This window comes from Carassius carassius, chromosome 1 (genome assembly GCF_963082965.1).
Source record: "Carassius carassius chromosome 1, fCarCar2.1, whole genome shotgun sequence".
Classification (NCBI taxonomy): Eukaryota; Metazoa; Chordata; class Actinopteri; order Cypriniformes; family Cyprinidae; genus Carassius; species Carassius carassius.
In genome coordinates, this window is record NC_081755.1 from 3,831,422 (window position 1) to 3,851,352 (window position 19,931).

The 19,931-nt window shown below is 42.9% G+C and overlaps 1 long non-coding RNA gene across 1 annotated transcript; it reads right to left on the reverse strand.

Annotated features, from left to right (window-relative positions):
* Positions 1-18,042: 18,042 nt before the first annotated feature.
* Positions 18,043-18,933, reverse strand: LOC132102157 (uncharacterized). Its single transcript, XR_009423273.1, has 3 exons — positions 18,752-18,933; positions 18,603-18,667; positions 18,043-18,315 (listed from the first exon to the last, which is right to left on the reverse strand). It is a non-coding gene; the product is annotated as an uncharacterized LOC132102157 (long non-coding RNA).
* Positions 18,934-19,931: the final 998 nt, after the last annotated feature.

Consider the following 19,931-nt stretch of genomic DNA (forward strand, 5'->3'; position numbering starts at 1 on the left):
GGTTTACAACAAGTTTGCAGATGCGTTTGCTTTTGTAAATGTAACAATTTTGGATTACTACTCTTTGCAGCTAGTTGTTTAAAAATATAACAAATAGAAATCACATTTACCAAAAAAATCCTTATGTGTCTGAAATCCGTATGATTAACATGATCGTAGAAACATTTGCCACCAAATGGTCTCAAAAATCGACTGTTAGCTCACAATGCTTTTGATAAACTCAGCCCTAAACATTGCAGTTAACAGCTGCGACATTTAAAACATACGTTAGGACTGTTTACAAAAAAATGCCAGCTAACGTTAACATCAGTGTCCTTCTTTAAAAACAGCATTTCCCAAAAATTCTTATAACACTCAAAAAGCAAATAAGAAATTTTCACAGTTGTTCTGATTTACTTAGTTTACTTAGTTACTTAGTTGATCCATTAAAGGGACTCCATTAAATACTACACGCCAAAAGGAAAATTATCTTGAAAACTGTCATCAATTAACTGTCATTAATTAAATTTCATGAATCACTAACCACCATGTCGTTCCAAACCCGTAAAAACTTTGTTCGTCTTCAGAATTTTTTTTTATGATATTTTGGATGAAAACCAGGAGGCTTGTGGCTGTCCCATAGACTGCCAGGTAAAATACACTGTCAAGGTTCCAGAAAAGTTTGAAAGACATCGTCAGAATACCCCATCTGCCATCAGAGGTTCAACCATAACATTATGATGAGACGTGAGACGGGAATACTGTTTCACTAGTTCACACTTACATATAGTTAGCTGAAGTATTATAATGCATATTTGGCGTGCTGTCCAGGGAAGGGCTCAGAGCTTGGGAATGACCCGAACCTAGAGTACCCCCCAAAAAAGCAATGAGAAAAAAAGCAAAAAAAAAAAACGGAAAGGACAGCCGCCAGACTAAGGACCTCCCCACAATAGTCAGCTGGTTGGCAGGTCGAAAGAGCCTATGTACTGTACTCCAGTGAAAGCAACTTTACATATTTGGAGAGTTAGGCCCTACCGGCTGCTTATATCAGACTGTGTGATTTGGGGCGACTGGTCACTGCATTGGAACGGATGAGCCCTACCGGCCAGTATTTGGCCAGACAGTGAAGGATTTTTTTTTTTAAAGAGCGATTACTTTAGTGGTGATAGATGAGGGTTTGCTGGGCTTCTTTAATGTGAAACAGATTGGTTCTGATCTAGCTTTGATAGCTTTTGAAGACCATTCTTCATCTTCATAGAGTCATAGGCCTTTTTGGGATGCTGATGTTGCTGCCCCAAAGCGAAAAAGAGTGTTTAGAGAAATTTTCTGCTGGAATACCTGATATTTGCAGGACGGATTTGAGATGTTTTTGGAACCGGAAGCGAGTGACGGGGTTTTTTTTATGTCGTCTAAAAATAGAGGTTCATGGGGGAATTGCATCTGAGAATTTCTAAGTACGAGGTATTCGAAGATGGACTAGTATGGTTAGATTGGAGAAGAAAAAGTCAGTTGTCTACCCAGGAGGCTTTCACCGACGTCCGATGGGAGCTCAATACTCGCTGCATGAACAGGTAACTTCAATGGTAGTCGGATGGAAAGGCCAAGATTGCTTAACCGGGAGGGCTCTTGCAGCATTCGACAGGAGTTCAATACACAGTGCATGGACGGGTAAGCAACACTGTTAGTTGAAATAAAACATTAATGTAACTGGGAAAGCTCTTGCAGCATCTAACAGGAGTTTAATACTCGCGACGTCATATGAGTAAGCTTTGCTGGTAGTTAAACGGAAAAGCAAAGGTTTGCTCGACCGGGAGCACTCTTAAATAGTGTCTATGCATTCATTTGCAATCAAGTCAACAATATCGCTGTAGATGAAGTGACCCAAACTAAGCAAGCCAGAGGCAACAGCGGCAAGGAACCAAAACTCCATCGGTGACAGAACGAAGAGAAAAACCTTGGGAGAAACCAGGCTGAGTTCGGGGGCCAGTTCTCCTCTGACCAGATGAAACCAGCAGTTCAATTCCAGGCTGCAGCAAAGTCAGATTGTGCAGAAGAACCATCTGTTTCCTGTGGTCTTGTCCTGGTGGTCCTCTGAGACAAGGTCTTTACAGGGGATCTGTATCTGGGGGTCTAGATCTCCTGGTCTCCGCTGTCTTTCAGGGATGTAGAGGTCCTTTCTAGGTGCTGATCCACCATCTGGGTCTGGATACGTACTGGATCCGGGTGACTTACATCTAGATTTAAACTGCAAGAGTGTGTCTACCTCCCGAACAATGTTAGGTAGGTTATTCCAGAGTTTAGGCGCCAAATAGGAAAAGGATCTGCCGCACGCAGTTGATTTTGATATTCTAAGTGTTATCAAATTGCCTGAGTTTTGAGAACGCAGAGGACATGGAGAATTATAATGTAACAGGAGCTCAGGTGCTAAACCATTCAGGGCTTTAAAAGTAATAAGCAATATTTTAAAATCTATATGATGTTTGATAGGGAGCCAGTGCAGTGTTGACAGGACCGGGCTAATATGGTCATACTTCCTGGTTCTAGTAAGAACTGTAGCTGCAGCATTATAGACTAACTGGAGTTTGTTTATTAAGCGTGCAAAACAACCACCCAATAAAGCATTACAATAATCTAACCTTGATGTCATGGTTAGATCATAAACACATGGATTTACATTTCTGCATTTGACATTGAGAGCATAGACCGTAATTTAGATATATTGTTGGGATGTAAAAATGCAGTTTTACAAATGCTATAAATGTTGGTTCCTAAGAAAAGATGGTTATCAAATAGCACACCTAGGTTCCTGACTGATGACGAAGAATTGACAGAGTAGCCATCAAGTCTTAGACAGCGTTCTAGGTGCAGTTTTTAGGTCCTATAATTAACACCTCTGTTTTTTCAGAATTTAGCAGTAAGAACACGTTGTAACATGTTGTAAATGTTTTGTGAATTAGGGAGTGAAATGTAAGAATAGTTATTTCTCTGCCTTTTTATTTAATTTTTATTGTCCCAGAAAAACCTTTGAAGCTTACATTTATGTGATTGAAGTTGCATGACTGAACTTTGTACAGTTGCAGTTATGCCATAAAATGTTAAAATGAAGACATAAAATTTATTCTCTTTTATAACACCATAAAATGTTCCTTTGTTTTCCTTTGCCTTTTTGTTTGAAATATTCCCAAACGTGTTACACATACGTATTTCATATATTTCTTGATATAGTTTAGTAAATGCATTTTGCACCTTTACACCTTTATTATTTTGATCTATAACAGCGGTGGGCAAAGTAGCCTAATAATGTAATCTATAAATTTGGCATAAAACCCCTATTTAAAAAAATTAAGTACAAGATGTATGGCTGACATGCCATAAAATATATTTTTAATGTGACTGACTTTATATTTACTTAAATAAAAACATTGTAAGTTGCTAATTATGAAACTTTTTATTGTGTAGAAAGAGAGCAATTTAAATTTCCATTATCAAAGAACATTTTAATTTACTTCAATATAGCAATATAGTTCAAGCAGTCTCAAAAATGCTTTTTAAAGTCACAAAAGCTGTTTACACTGTGAAATGAATTTATATAAAAAAAATATATTAAGACTTTTTTGTGTTTTGGAAGCTGCACTTAAAATCCACTTGGCACAAAAATCTGAGGGGGCCTGTGCCCCTTCGGTTTCAATGGGCATGATGCATCTGTACTTTAGTAGTTTCTTTGCCTGGTTAGGTTTAGGAATAGTTCACCCAAAAATAGAAAATTACACCATGATTTACTCACCCTCAAGCCATCCTAGGTCTAAATGACTTCCATCCTCCAAATAAATAGCATTTTAGTTATATAAAAAATATTCTGGTTCTTCCAAGTTGTACAATGGCAGTAAATTGGCATCAAGATTTTGAAGCCCAAAAAAAGGTGAATCCATCTATCATAAATGTACGTTATGGCTTTGGGGGTTAATTAAGGCCTTCTGAAGTGAAGTGATGCATTTATATAAGAAAAATACCAATGTTTAAGAATTGTGTGGTGTGGATCCAAATCCTGGCTTTATTATTAAGATGTAGTCAGACAGATAGGGTCAAAACACCAGCAAAAAGTAGCACACAGGGTGATCACAAAAGGTTATGCAAAAACAGGCGAAGGTCAGGGCAGGCAACAAACTTTTACAAAACATATAAACAGTCCAAGAGCAAAAATACAAATGCAAGGAACCACGGAAGAACAGGAAATGTTCCAAGCTAACAGTCATCAGCGATGTGAGAGTGTTAATTGATAAGTCTAGGCAAAGGATTATGGAGAATGTAGTCCTAGGTGACTAGTAAGAGTCAGGGATGGAGTGCCTCTTGTTGAGTTGAGCTCATGGGCACTCCAGCTAGAGATTGTGAAACATACAAGGGTTCCTAGCCTTAACCCTAACCCTTACTAAGAACTAAGATCAGGGCTGGAAACAGACATTGGGCTGCGGTAAGGGGCTGGAATAATCTCTGGGCTAAATGCAGGAACTGAAGCACTCTCTGGGCTAAATTCAGGAACTGAAGCCCTCTCTGGGCTAAACTCGGGATCCGAATCCCTCTCTATGCTAAACTCGGGAACTCTTGCAGTGTGTGCGGCCCAAATACATAGAATGGCTATAGCTATCATAGGCAGAACAGAGAGCACAGTATCTTATCTGCGATATAGAATGTGCTGTGACGGTTAAACTAGAGTGCATGCCAGCCGGTGGGTTAGAGTATGCAAAAAATGAATTGTGACATGCTTGTGAGCATAGAGTCTGCGGTGCTCAGGAGCAAGATTTTTGGGTTAAACCACAGCTCGCACAGACACCAGCAGAGAATCCTCCACACTGGATGCCAGTCTTGGATGCTCAGTGACTGCTTCAAGGACTCTGGTTGTAGCTTTAGGCACGGTCGACATGATAGGACGAGACTCTGTAATGGTGGCCATGATTAAATGAGACTGTTGAACAGCGGTCATGATAGGACAAGATTCTGGAATGGCGGCCACTTTGTGGATAATCTTTGGGCTGGCATCTTATGAAAAGTCTCAGTATTCGTAACCATTTTGTGAACAGTCTCAGAGCTAGCAGTCATCTAAGAAAAAGTCTCTGGACTGGCAGCCACTTTGTGACTAGGCTCAGGTACAGAGACCATAGAACATAAAGATGCTGAAAACATAGGAGTAGTGATCTTCTCATCCTCCCCAACTGTAAAGGGAGATCCACAAAACTGCAGAACAAAGTCAATAAACTGTGCCAGAGTCCAGCTGGGGTCTTCCTATGGTAAATTCAGTCTAATGTTAGCATCAAGTACACTCCAGAAAGAGTTCTTTACTGTAGCCTCATCAACAGGAACAAGGTGCCTATACAAAATGAATTCCTGTACATAAAGTTAAATAGGTCGGACATTTAGAAAAATGGAGCAGAGCGCACTTAAGGGGTTGCAAAATTTTTTGCCTGGCTCCATACCTGGTCTGATGCTCAATAAAACTGCTGTATCCGGTTTTGGCTGATAATTCTGTATCATTGGAATTGTGACGGGGTGTGGATCCATGCTTTATTATTAAGACATAGACAGGGTCAGACCAGTAGCACACAAGGAAATCCAAAAGGGTAATCCAAAAACAGGTGAAGGTCAGGGCAGGGAGCAAACGATAACAAAACATATAAACAGTCCAAGAGCAAAAACACAAAGGCAAGGAACCACAGAAAAAAACAGGAAATGTTACAAGCTAACAGTCATCAGTGATGTGAGAGTGTGTGTGTTTCATTCTTATTGTGTGAGACTGATGAGGTGGTGAGAGACAGGTGATTGTAATTGATGAGTCTGGGCAAAGGATTATGGGGAATGTTTTCTTGGGTAAATGGTTAGAGTCAGGGATGGAATTACCTCCAGCTAGAGATTGTGACACATAAACACGTTCCTAACCCTAACCCTAACCCTTACTGGCTGTTATTAAGGCCTCTCATTAACCTGTTAACCTGCACCTGGACACCGTCACCTTTGTTTACATTTCAGTTCTTCAGGGACAGTATTGTCTGTGTCCGGTATGGAATAACTCGCGCTCAGAAACAAAACAAAAAAAATAGCATGGTTTTATAGCATACGGTGTCACAAACAGAATGAGATGATCCACAAAAAAAAAAAATCACAGATAGGCAGAAGATTGTTTATTTGAATTCTGGCTCTCTCCTCACGTGCTCTGTGATACACATGTCATCTGATGGGGGCGTAACTTAACAATCGGGCATTGGTATACATAAATAAACGTCTTTTTTATTTTTCAACAGTTTCTTATATATGTGTGAATGTGGATGTATCTGCATGTTTAACAGTTTGAGCGCAAATCACCATATTATTATTGCTCAATCACAGCTATCAATGTGAACGCCTTCTTTATGAATAGAGTGTGATTATTGACTTTATGATTACCATCTCTATAACTGGGCATCAGCACGTCAGCACGTGATAACTGACTATATTACCATCTAATGTAAATGCTGTATTTCTAACAATCTCAGGATGTACTGTAATTGGCATACATATTTAATTATTATTATATATAATATATATTTCCATTATTATTGCTCATTATTTTTCTAGTGCTCAAATAAATCACTTATATGATGTCTAAGAGTATGTCTCTTGTTTTATAATAGAAAAACTATGCATTGGTATGTTTAATGACTACTGTATACTATAATACTTTTCTAGATTGCTCCAAGACTGATTTCATTTATTTTTATAAAAAAAAAAAAAAAAAAATTCAGTGTACATTTTTTTCAATTCCATTAATTCGTGGCAATGAATGAAAAAGTAAACTGATTACAAGCGTAGGCTGGAGTACCACAAAGCTACTAGGACCATTAATTTTCACGCTTAACATGTTAAGCTTGGGAGATATCATCAGAAAACATGGTTAGCTTTCACTTTTATGCAGATGATACTCAGCTCTATATTTTGTCGAAGCAAACCAATTCGCAAAACTAAGGGAATGCATAGTTCATATAAAAACTGGATGACTAGTTATTCCCTACTGCTAAATTCTGAAAAAACTGAGGTTTTAATTATTGGACAAAAACCTCTAACACTCGATGTTTGCTCTGTTAATTCTTCATTATCAGATGGGAACTTAGTTGTGCTATTTGATAGCAATCTTTCCCTTGAAAGACACTCTCTAGCATTTGAAAAACCAAATTATGTCATCTTAAAATTACGACATTTGTCCTCAATGTCAAAACCAGAAATGTTAATTAATCTGTTCATGACCTCAAGGTTAGATTATTGTAATGCTTTATTGGGTGGTTGTTCAGCACGCTTAATAAAAAACATCAGTTGGTCCAAAATGCAGCAGCTAGAGTTCTTACTAGAACCAGTAAGTATGACCATATTAGCCCTGTTCTGTCAGCTCTGCACTGACTCCCCATTAAACATTGTATAAATTTTTTAATTCCTGCTAATTAGTAATAAAGCCCTGAATGGTTTAGCTCCTTAATACCTGACAATATGCATTATTGTCCTTCACAATGTCTAAACTCTGGCCATTTGATAATCACACGTGGGCGGCAGATCTGTCAGTTTAAATATAGATTAAAGACCCATCTCTTTAACCTGGCTTACACAAAACATACTAACAGATTTGAGTTACAGCAATGTGTTAAAGGATTGTCATGCTGTAATAATTAGGCCATCCGGAACCTAGAATACTTCACATAACCCCCAGTGTTCTTATAAGAGAAATGGCTTTTACGCTAATCACAGCATCCATATCACCCTGTAGTCCATGACTGGTTGCCCACTGAAGCTAAGCAGGGTTGAGCCTGGTCAGTACCTAGATGGGAGACCTCCTAGAAAAAAATAGGTTGCTGCTAGAAGAGGTGTTAGTGAGGCCATACTTTAAAAAGCACCGTCCTTCAGATTAGATCTTAAACCAAGTTCCTGGTTTAACATCTTCCACTCAATTCACTGTTAGGCCTCTAACCATCATGGCCTCCTAATAATCCCCATAATTACTGATTGGCTTGACTTAACTCACGAGATGAGATGAAATACAGATACTTGGTTTACTAGAACAAGAAAATATTTTAATACAATTTTTAAGGAATTTTCAATGACAAAATATTGTCTTTTAATTACAAAAAATAAAACAATGCAGTTGTATTTAGACATATTTTAACTAATTGCCAACAGTCTGGTGATGTTTCACTTTACAGTGTGATGTTTAAATCCATCCATTAAATTTTCATATTTGGCTACATGCAGAAACTTTTATTTTGAAATCGTGATGTACAATACATGGCATATTTAAACATAGGTTACATAGGTTGATGTATTCTGTGTTGGTAAAGGTTTATAAATGATTTAAGCCTCGTAGCTTTTTATTGCGCTTCTCCATTCATCAGGCTGCAACTCCACAATTGGATACTATTATGCAAGTCTCATGTTTATAAGAGAAAAACATTCTTATTGGCTAGTAATGTTATTTTGGTTGAGGGTGAAAGCTGTGCTCTTGTGAGAGTGTGCATGTGATGGCAAGAGAAGGTTATGGGAAATGTAGTGCTATTGTTGAGGTGACAGGCATAATCAATGCATTCGAAACTGCATACTTCCCCACAATATAGTAGGCAAAAAGCAGCAGGTGAAGAATAAGTATGTCTGAGTCCGTAGTATTCATAAAAGATAAGTGAGAATTACCTGCATGGTGCACTAATTTTTGCAAGATTTATACGTACATATTTACCTACATATCTACTCTATAGTGAAGAAAGAAGTATGTTCGAAACCTCAGAATTCATAAAAGAGTAGGTGAGAAATCCCCAGATGTCCTACTGCTTCAGCCCAGATTCTGGAGTGTGCATCTTACTTAACATACTGTGGGTTAACATACTCAAGAGTTTTCACTTACTTTTTGCAGTGAGACCACTGATCTACTGTCCATTTTGTATATTTTTTTCTCTTTAAATATTATTTGTGTATTGTTATTTCCTATTTACTTACTGTATATTTATTATTTTTATTATTTGTGTCTTGTCTTATTGCTGTCATTTTGTTTTGTGCTGTTGGAGCTTATGTCACCAAAACAAATTCCTTGTATGTGTAAACATAACTGGCAATAAAACTCTTCTGATTCTGATTCATCACGTTGTTAATATGACAAAAACCGCATTCTATATGCTATAAACATCACATGTTTGTCACCAATCAACTATATGAAATGTAAAATTACTTATGTTTGTCTGCTGCTGGCTGGATGTGTAAAATATGTTAATAATTTTGATGTGTTATTTTCTTTCATAAATAAATAGTATGTAAAATGACCTGTCATGACAAAATCTTTAGCTTCAATGCAATGAAAACTGTACATTTCTCATCACTTACCACCGCCTGCTACTGATAACAATAAATGAAATAGCATAGTTATGCTAGAGTGTGAATACATTGTTCTCTTACGAGAGTTCTCTGCGGCAACTGCTCGCGCCCTCCATGCCACTTCCCGCCGAAACGGGTGTGGCCTAGCCCTATAAAGGGAGCTTGAAAAGGCTGACTCACCTGATTTTTCATCTCTTCAGCGAAGCTCACGCATCGTTGGATCACGAAAGGAAGCAAGCGCCGTCAGATAGCATCTCAGCGGGACGAGCCATTCCTGAAGCCGCTGGCCAACGCCGCCTTCCACTGCCGTTCCGGCGCCTATATCCTTTTCTGCATGCTTGTGTGTGTTCGCCCTGCGATACACACTCGTAAAAGAGCTGCGTCTTTTTAAAGATGCCATCTTGCGGCTCGTGCAGAGCCCCGCTCAGCGTGGGAGACCGTCACGTCATCTGTGTCTCCTGCCTGGGGAGGGCGGCAGCCCTCACTGCGAGCTGTTGCCAATGGTGACTCTGAGGACTCGCTTGGCATTTTTCTCCGAGCCTGCATTCCCCGCTGCACTGCAGCGCCGTAAAAAGTGCCGCTCCCAGCGGATTCCGGAACCGTCTCCAGCTCAACCGAGCTCGCCGGTTCGCCCTGCTTCACCGGCCTCCCCTGCATCGCTTCCCGATGGTCTGCCGCCGCGTCTTCCGAGGAAGTAGATCTCAGGGCCGCGTCGGGGGAAGAGGACACGTGCTCTCTGCTAGCTTCGGGCAGTGAAGGCTGGACGAGCTCCGGGGATCTCGCGCTTTCTGCTCAGAAGCCCAGCAGACGAGCTGACATCGAGAAGGAGCTGATGCGAGTGCTCACGCTGGCCGCGATGAGTCTCGGCCTCGAGTGGTCTGCACCAGCGCCCCCCTCTCGTTCCCGGCTGGATGGTAGCTTTCTTCCGGATGAGCTTACGTCCCCGAACTCAAAGCCCGCCCCATTTCTTCCTTAGCTTCACGAAGAGGTGGCAAAGACTTGGAACACTCCATACTCAGCGCGAACTCGTTCGTCTGTTTCACCAGCATTCTCCACACTGGATGATGCTAAAAACAGAGGCTACCAGTCACTTCCGCTGGTGGAACAGGCGATAGCGACGCACCTTTGCCCGCCCTCTGCTGGACGGTGGACAAAAGCAGTGTTGCCATCTAAAGCCTGCCGCATGACGTCATCTTTGCTCGTGCGGATCTTTTCTGCTGCTGGGCAGGCTGCGTCTGCACTACACACCATGGCCACGCTGCAGATATTCCAGGGTGATCTCCTCCGTAAGCTGGACGAGATGGGACCTGAGGCTATCTGTCTCGCGGATTTGAGGAGTGCTTCGGATCTCTCTCTTCACGCTACTAAGTCCGCTGCACAGGCCATGGGACGAGTTATGGCTTCCGCTACTGTGGCTGAGAGGCATCTATGGCTGACGCTATCAGACATGGCAGAGTCTGAACGCACCGCGTTCCTCGACGCCCCGCTGACTCCCGCTGGCCTCTTCAGATCTTCTGTCAACGAGTTCGTTGAGAGATTCGTCGAGGACCAGAAAGCGTCACAAGCGTTCAAGCACTTCCTCCCAAAGCGCTCCGGTTCTGCAGCGAGTCGTGCTAGACCGGCCCCGCAAAGCTCTCAGCCACACCCCCCGCCTCCTGCTGCTTCATCGCAACAGCGTCAGCAACGCAGCTCGAGACACCGCTCTCGCTCTACCGGCCGTCGCAGAGGATTACGGTGAGGCCGGAAGCCCCGAAGTCATCCTAGCACTCCTAGGAAAGCGCCGGTGTACGAGTCCCGCTGCGGCCGAACTCTCACCCAAGCGCGCCGCTGTTTCAGTTCCAGGAATTGTGACTGTCTCAGCGTTTTCTGCAACGCGCAAGCCTGTGCAGTTGCCCGCTTGCCTGCACACAAAAGCCGTTATTACGGCTACCCAGATATTTCCCGAAAAGAGTGTAATTTCTGGTATCCCAGCCACGGCCGATGGTGCTATAAATGTAGTGACGATGCCCACTGCTCAGTGCCCATCTCCACATATAAGCACACCCCTTCACACAGGGCTCGTGCCCATAAAAGCGACTCAGGTCGATCGCGCGCACTACATAGTAAATGTACCCACTCCTCAGTGCCCACAAACACTATGTCACATACGGCATGTGGTTTCTGTAAAAAAAAAATCTGTAAAATGTGGTTTCTGCCGTTGCCCAGCCAACAGAGCGTGCTTCGCATCCAACCCTTAGCCATTCATGCAGATGCATGGTCAGCGCTTCCAGGGGTTTCGGATTGGGTGCTAGACATTATAAAGAGAGGCTACTCGCTACAGTTTTTTCGACGCCCTCCGCGCTTTTTAGCGCGCGTCGAAACTACAGTCAAAACAGAAGTAGCACACCTACTTCGAGCCGAAATATCAAAACTGTTGAGCAAAGGGGCTGTGGAGCCTGTATCTCAAGCTCAAAGCGAAGGGGGGCTGTACAGCAAATACTTTCTAGTGCCCAAGAAAGACGGGGGTTTCAGACCCATACTGGATCTAAGACAGCTGAACAAGGCATTGCTGAAACGCAGTTTCAAAATGCTTACAACCAGGAAACTCCTCGCGGATATTTGCAGAGGAGACTGGTTCATGTCGATAGATCTGAAGGACGCGTATTTTCAAATACAGATAGCGTCACGTCACAGGCGATACTTGAGATTCGCCTTCGAGGGCCAGACTTACCAGTATACAGTCCTGCCGTTCGGCTTGTCCATGGCTCCTCGTACGTTTACGAGGTGCATGGACGCAGCGCTTGCTCCTCTCAGACTCAGAGGCATGCGAGTGCTAAACTATTTGGACGACTGGCTGATTCTGGCTCAATCATGATCAGAGCTCGTGGAACACAGGGCCATTATACTCGATCACCTCGAGAAATTCGGTCTCAGTGTCAACTGGACGAAGAGTTCGCTGAACCCCAGTCAGACGATACTGTTTTTGGGTATAGCTCTGGACTCACGCTCCATGATGGCGCGGCTGTCGCCACAGCGCTCGTTGAGCATTCAGCGCGCAGCGAGCTCTCTCCGCTGCGGCGCGACCTTCTCGCTCAGAGAATTTCAGAAGATGCTAGGTCTCATGGCCTCAGCATCACCAGTTCTTCAGTTGGGCCTGCTCCGCATGCGCCCCTTGCAGTTCTGGCTGAAAGCGCGAGTACCGCACAGAGCGTGGATATCCGAACAGTTGCGTCTCAAGGTCAATCAGAGCTGTGTCACAGCCTTGAAACCCAGGACAGCGAACGACTGGTACCAATCAGGTGTAAGCCTGGGGACTTCCTCGAAAGTGAAAGTGGTGTCGACGGATGCCTCCACTTTGGGATGGGGAGCGCTGCTCGAGGGCAGACTGTTCTTTGGCCTGTGGTCAGAATGGGAAAAGCTCCAACATATCAACTGTCTGGAAATGCTGGCAGTGGAGAACGCGCTGACGCGCTTTTGTCCCCGAATCAAAGACCACCACGTCTTAGTCCGTTCGGACAACATGTCTGTGGTGTCCTACATAAATCGCCAGGGCGGTCTCAGGTCCCGAAACCTGTACAGGTTGGCGGAACGCGTTCTTTTCCAAGAACGAAAGCATTCTGTCAAAAAGGTGGCCGTGCTGGCCGCTCTATGCTTTTCCCCCCGTCTCCCTCCTTCCGCAGGTGATAGAACGGGTGAGGGAAACAAGATGCTCAGTACTGCTTGTAGCACCACTTTGGAAGAACCAACCATGGTTTCCAGATTTGATGCAGTTAGCAGACACTGCCCCGTGGCCAGTGCCGTTGAGGAGGGACCTCCTCTCTCAGGCCGGGGGCTCGATTTGGCACCCTCAACCGGAGTTGTGGTCCCTCCATGTGTGGGCGCTCAACGGTTACCCGCTGATCTCTCAGTCGGAGTGCTAAATACTATCACTCAGGCTAGAGCTCCGTCGACTCGACGGCTATATGCCTCAAAGTGGTCAGTATTCTCCAGCTGGTGCACAGCTCAGGGACGTTCACCCCTTAGTTGTGAGGTGACGGAGGTTCTCTCCTTCCTACAGGAGCTGTTGGATAAGGGCAGAGCCCCCTCCACGCTCAAAGTTTACGTGGCGGCTATCGCAGCGTTTTCTGAGACAACGCTCGGTCAGTCAATAGGAAGGAACGTTTTGGTCATCCGCTTCCTTAGAGGAGCTAGGAGGCTGAATCCTCCCAGACCTCCGTCAGTCCCTGTATGGGGCCATGAAAGGTTCCCCTTTCGAGCCTATCTGAACGATTAGCCTCAAACATCTGTCATTCAAGACAGTGTTCTTGTTGGCTCTCGCTTCAGTGAAGCGTGTGGGTGACCTGCACGCGCTCTCGGTGAGCCCGACGTGCTTGGATTTTGGGCCTAATGACTCAAGAGTCATACTCAAACCTAGGCACGGTTATGTGCCGAAATCCCTCAACACACCGTTTCAGGCTCAGGTTATTTCCCTGTCTGCCCTGTCGGTGTCAGAAGAGGATGGAGACTCAAGTCTTCTTTGCCCCGTTAGGGTTTTAAGAACTTATGTGTCTCGCTCTGCTGTCTTCAGACAGACTGAGCAGCTGTTTGTCTCGTTCAGTGGACGTTCCAAGGGAATGGCTGTTTCGAAACAGAGCCTATCCAGATGGATAGTTGACGCTATAGCGTTAGCTTACACTTCCAGGGGCCTTCAGTGCCCACTGGGTGTCAGAGCACACTCCACAAGAGGCGTCGCCTCATCGTGGGCGTGGTCTAGTGGGATTTCCTTACAGGATATATGTATGGCGGCAGGATGGGCCTCGCCGTCTACATTTATCAGATTCTATAACCTAGAGGTTCCCGCTCTGCAGGCAAAGCTGTTGTCGGTATAGTTGAATCAGTGTCCTGATTGGAACTATGAGATCACAAGCGTGATGCGCTGCCAACTGTTATATGGGCAGTATTGCGTAAGACCCACATTCCCACATTGGTCAGGCCTTGCCTTGAATATGTGATGTCATATTGCCGGGTCTACGGACGCTGCTAGATATGGGACGGAGGGTTTCCCCCTCCTGTTCTAGGACTCTCTGTGAGTTCCTCTGGTGATTGTGCACTGTAAATCCTGGGCGTCGCTTCCAGGTTTATTGGTGTGTGATCTCTGCACGCACGGCGTTTTACATTGGGTTCCCGTACCGTCTTAGCTAAGACGCAGTACGAGAGAACTCTCGTAAGAGAACGTACTTGGTTACTAATGTAACCTCGATTCTCTCTAGAAGAGGGAACAAGTACTGTGTTCTCTGCCGTGCGTACGATTCACTCTGGTTCGATTCGGCGATGAAATAAATCAGGTGAGTCAGCCTTTTCGAGCTCCCCTTATAGGGCTAGGCCACACCCGTTTCGGCGGGAAGTGGCATGGAGGGCGCGAGCGCCCTCATTGGTCTGATGTTGCATCAGCCTGCGCTCAATAGGCTTATGCAGTTGCCGCAGAGCAGCCAATGAGCGAGCGAGCCGTCTCGACTATGGCTGTGTGCTGCTGCAAATGCGCTTTACAATAATTCAAAATTAAGGATAATTTTTTGCTTCAGTGTATCGTGAAAAGAGACTTTTCCCGTAGCGTCTTAGCTAAGACGCAGTACTTGTTCCCTCTTCTAGAGAGAACCGAGGTTACATTAGTAACCGAGTACGTTTTACAACAGATAAACATTGTTAAAACAAAACTATTTTGCACATTGTTTATATTAGACATATTTTAATAACTGTACTAACTAACCTTCCTATTTGGTGCCTAAACACTGGAATAACCTACCTAACATTGTTCGGGAGGCAGACACACTCTATCAGTTTAAATCTAGATTAAAGACCCATCTCTTTAACCTGGCTTACACATAACATACTAATATGCTTTTAATATCCAGTCCGTTAAAGGATTTTTAGGCTGCATTAATTAGGTAAACCGGAACCGGGAACACTTCCCATAACACCCTATGTACTTGCTACATCATTAGAAGAATGGCATCTACGCTAATATTTGTCTGTTTCTCTCTTGTTCCAAGGTCACCGTAGCCACCAGATCCAGTCTGTATCCAGATCAGAGGGTCACTGTAGTCACCCGGATCCAGTACGTATCCAGACCAGATGGTGGATCAGCACCTAGAAAGGACCTCTACATCCCTGAAAGACAGCGGAGACCAGGACAACTAGAGCCCCAGATACAGATCCCCTGTAAAGACCTTGTCTCAGAGGACCACCAGGACAAGACCACAGGAAACAGATGATTCTTCTGCACAATCTGACTTTGCTGCAGCCTGGAATTGAACTGCTGGTTTCGTCTGGTCAGAGGAGAGCTGGCCCCCCGACTGAGCCTGGTTTCTCCCAAGGATTTTTATCCATTCTGTCACCGATTGAGTTTTGGTTTCTTGCCACTGTCACCTCTGGCTTGTTTAGATGGGGACACTTCATTTACAGCGATATCATTGACTTGATTGCAAATGATTGCACAGATACTATTTAAACTGAACTGAGATGATGACATCACTAACTGCCTTTAACTAGCATTTTGCATTATATACACACTGTTTTCCTAATTAATGTTGTTCAGTTGCTTTGACGCAATCTTTTTTGTTAAAAGTGCTATATAATTAAAGGTGACTTGACTGACTTAGGGATGCACCCAACTCCATTGCTTTATGATACAGCAGATCCTACAATTTACACTTTAGACCCGAGTATTCACAATTTATGTGGCCAAATTTTTATTTGAGGAACACATTCACTATTAACTACAACTTTGCCTCAAACTCATTATTTAATGCTTTTTAATAGTGAGAGCTGCATCTCAATAAATTAGAATGTCTTGGAAAAGTTAATTTATTTCAACAATTCAACTCAAATTGTTAAACTTGAGTATTAAATAAATTAAATGCACACAGACTGAAGTAGTTTCAGTCCTTGGTTCTTTTAATTATGATGATTTTGGCTCACATTTAACAAAAACCCACCAATTCACTCTCAACAAATTAGAATATGGTGACATGCCAAATCAGCTAATCAACTCAAAACACCTGCAAAGGTTTCCTGAGCATGAAGAAAAAGATGCACAACCAACCGAGAGAACCTTTTGAGGATTGTCAAGCAAACTGGATTCAAGAATTTGAGTGAACTTCACAAGGAATGGACTGGGGCTGGGGTCAAGGCATACAGACGTGTCAAGGAATTTGGCAACAGTTGTTGTATTCCTCTTGTTAAGCCACTCCTGAACCACAGACATCACCATCTGCAGTGCGTATGCAGTCCATGTGCATTACGTATGTGGTCCTGAAGCAGCACGGACTCATTGTGCTTTCACACACGACGTGTTTGCAGTCCGCTACTGATCCGCGACTGTTTAAGCCACAAAAAACATTTGTCCATTATTTTGATATCAAATCATGTAAAAAAAAAAAAAAAAACATCAAAAAGCTTTTTCAGCATTGTGATACTCTTTCATCACAGTACAGTAACAATCTTTCATAGACATATTTAAATTCAAATATAACAATGTATTACTCATGCATTTGACTGTTAGGTTTTTATAATAAGTTGCTGAAACAAGCTGCAACACATTTAAACACAACCTTAGCCTACTTTTCTCTTTTAGGATATCACAAACATTTAAAATTAAAACTCACCACTGACAGAAACAGTCGACTCTCGTGCCTTTTGCATTTAAATCTTTATTACATGCAATCCAACGGGTCTTAAATTACTTTGTTTTTCTGCCTCCATAAAAGGGCAACATTATATATGCATTGTTTCTCTAAAGTTGCTCTTTTTCTTGTTTTAAGTTTAGCCAAAACCCATGTGTTGCGTGTGAAACACAGTAGGCTTAAATTAGTATACATTTATTGTGAAATGACTGCATTTCCATGTCAATCCATGTTAATTTTTCCCGCGAACAATACGTTGTCACTTTAATTCAGCGCATGCAGCACAGCAAAAATAGACTCGTTACGTAAATGATTGCTGCACTGCTGCAGACGCACCGCTCCTGGAACACACTGACGGACCGCAACCGCGTGCAGTGTGAACACTGGAATCCGTTAACATGGGTACATTAAAAATTACGCAACGCATACGCACCACAGACGGAGTATGTGTGAAACGGGCCTAAGGAGAAGAACTGGACTGTTGCCCAGTGGTCCCAAGTCTATTTTTCAGATGAGAGAACGTTTTGTATTTCATTTGGAAACCAAGATGCTAGAGTCTGGAGGAAGGGTGGAGAAGCCCATAGCCCAAGTTACTTGAAGTCCAGTGTAAAGTTTCCACAGTCTGTGATGATTTGGGGTGCAATGTCTTCTGCTGGTGTTGGTCCATAGTGCTTTTTGAAAACCAAAGTCACTACACCCGTTTTACCAAGAAATTTTGGAGCACTTCATGCTTGCTTCTGCTGACAAGCTTTTTAAAGATTTAATTTTTCAGCAGGATTTGGCACCTGCCCACACTGCCAAAAGCATCTGTTGTACCAGGCAAGCAGTTAATCTTCTTTACGGTCTGACTACACCACCCCCTGATGATGTGCAGGAGGACCCACAAATCTTCCCTTAATGTAGTGTAGCTAATGCTATATTTTCCCTGCAAAAGGGACAGTTGACAAGAGACAGATATATAAATGTATTTCAAATTTATTACAATTTAGTACAAAAAGTGTGGAAAAGTTATTAAAATTGATTTTAAATACTGCTATAAACAATTGGTGGATTCTCCTCAGTCTAGGAAGGTCAGATCAGCCAATGCGAAACCCCTGCTCAGGAGGACCCTGGTGAAACAAAAAAGAAACAGGAGACAGCAACCCAGCACCAGAAAAAGCATGCAACACAGCAAGCACCACACATTCAAGATCTTCAGATACCACGACAAAAATCTCACACAGTGTTATAGTTATAAATACACCCCAAACCAATGTCTCTAGCAATGTGGTCCCTTGGCAAGAAGGGGCAAAGCATCAGTGTGGATCCGGCCTTGTACAGGGATAGCCTAAGCAGAAGACATAGTTAGGGAGGAGAACCACCAGCATTGATAGCACCAGTAGTTAAGTAACCTACTACAAGTAGGGCACGTGGATGGTAGGCCCAGATGCAAAATCACATCACACAATCACACAAACAAACCAACCAAACAATGATTAAAAATGCGTATTAAATCACAAGTAAACAGTGGCTGGCCTTGTCTCTTTTTGGAAATAAACAATCATGTTAGTTGCCAGCCTCATTAAACAGCATACCATAGTCAACTCAAACATAGCTAGAAAAATATAGGCCTACTTTTCAGTATGCTCAACTGTCCCACAGCTCATTGACGTATGAAGACAAATGTGAACATTCCGTTGCTACGGACAGAAAAAGTATTTTAAAACATGTTCCAATGCAGATATAAAACACTCAATGGTAAATGTGCATATTAAGGCATTTACCGATGCAGCCCAGCAGCTCAGGTCACAATGAGGTGATCACAACAAATTTTAAAACTCCATGCAGAAGCCTGTGTCCTCCATGAAGAGTAGACACGCACTTCTAGAAATTACCCTGATAAAACGAAATAAATATTACAATTCAAATGGCAGTGATTAATCATGCTCTACCATGACCAACAGTACCTACATGAAGAGGAAGCCCAACGCGCACAACAGTTTCCAGCACCAACACAAAGGCTGCATCCGCACCTCATGGAACGGATTACGGACAGGCTTCTGAGGCGAAGTAATGGTTTAATGATCTACAGCAAAATATAGAGAGCTTTGGTGATAATTAAGTGGATATTTCATTACTGCAATATTAATTTCTCACTAGAAATTACATAAAAATAGTGGAAAACGTTGTTCAGAAACATACATTTACACACAAACTGACCACCGACCTCAACTTTCAGACGCCATCCTTATTTTTTGGCTTAACTGTAACAGAATGGAATGCACAGGATTGTGGGATATCAAAGGCAGCGAAGGATACATCTATCTGCCTTTAAAAAACGGCCAGATGAAAGCATCTCAGAAAACAGGAAATGAAGCTGACATTGATTTCGTACGTGCCTTGATGCCTTCCTACCTTGGAATGCGACCTCCTAAGGCAGCATTTTTCAGTTTTCGGATGCAGCCAATGACAATCTGCCTTGCAACCAGAAGACATTTATCACTTCCTAATTGGTCATGTGACTTTTCAAAACATCATGTGATCCTGGGTGTTGTGTGAATGTGATGCAGCTATGTTGTGTGCCTGCCTGTGTACATCCCCACACATCAAAAGTTGGTTAAATGGCCATGGTGTTGGTGTGCTTGACTGGCCAGCAAACTCACCAGACCTGAACCCCAGAGAGAATCTATGGGCTATTGTAAAGAGGAAGAAGAGAAACAAGAGACCAAACAATGCGAATGAGCTGAAGGCCACTGTCAAAGAATTCTGGGCTTCCAGACCACCTCAGCAGTGCCACAAACTGATCACCTCCATGCCACGCTGAATTGAGGCAGTAATTAAAGCAATAGGATCCTCTACCAAGTATTGAGTACGTGTACAGTAAATGAACATACTTTCCAGAAGTCCAACAATTAAAAAAAACATTTTTTTAATTGGTTTTAAATAGTATTATAATTTGTTGAG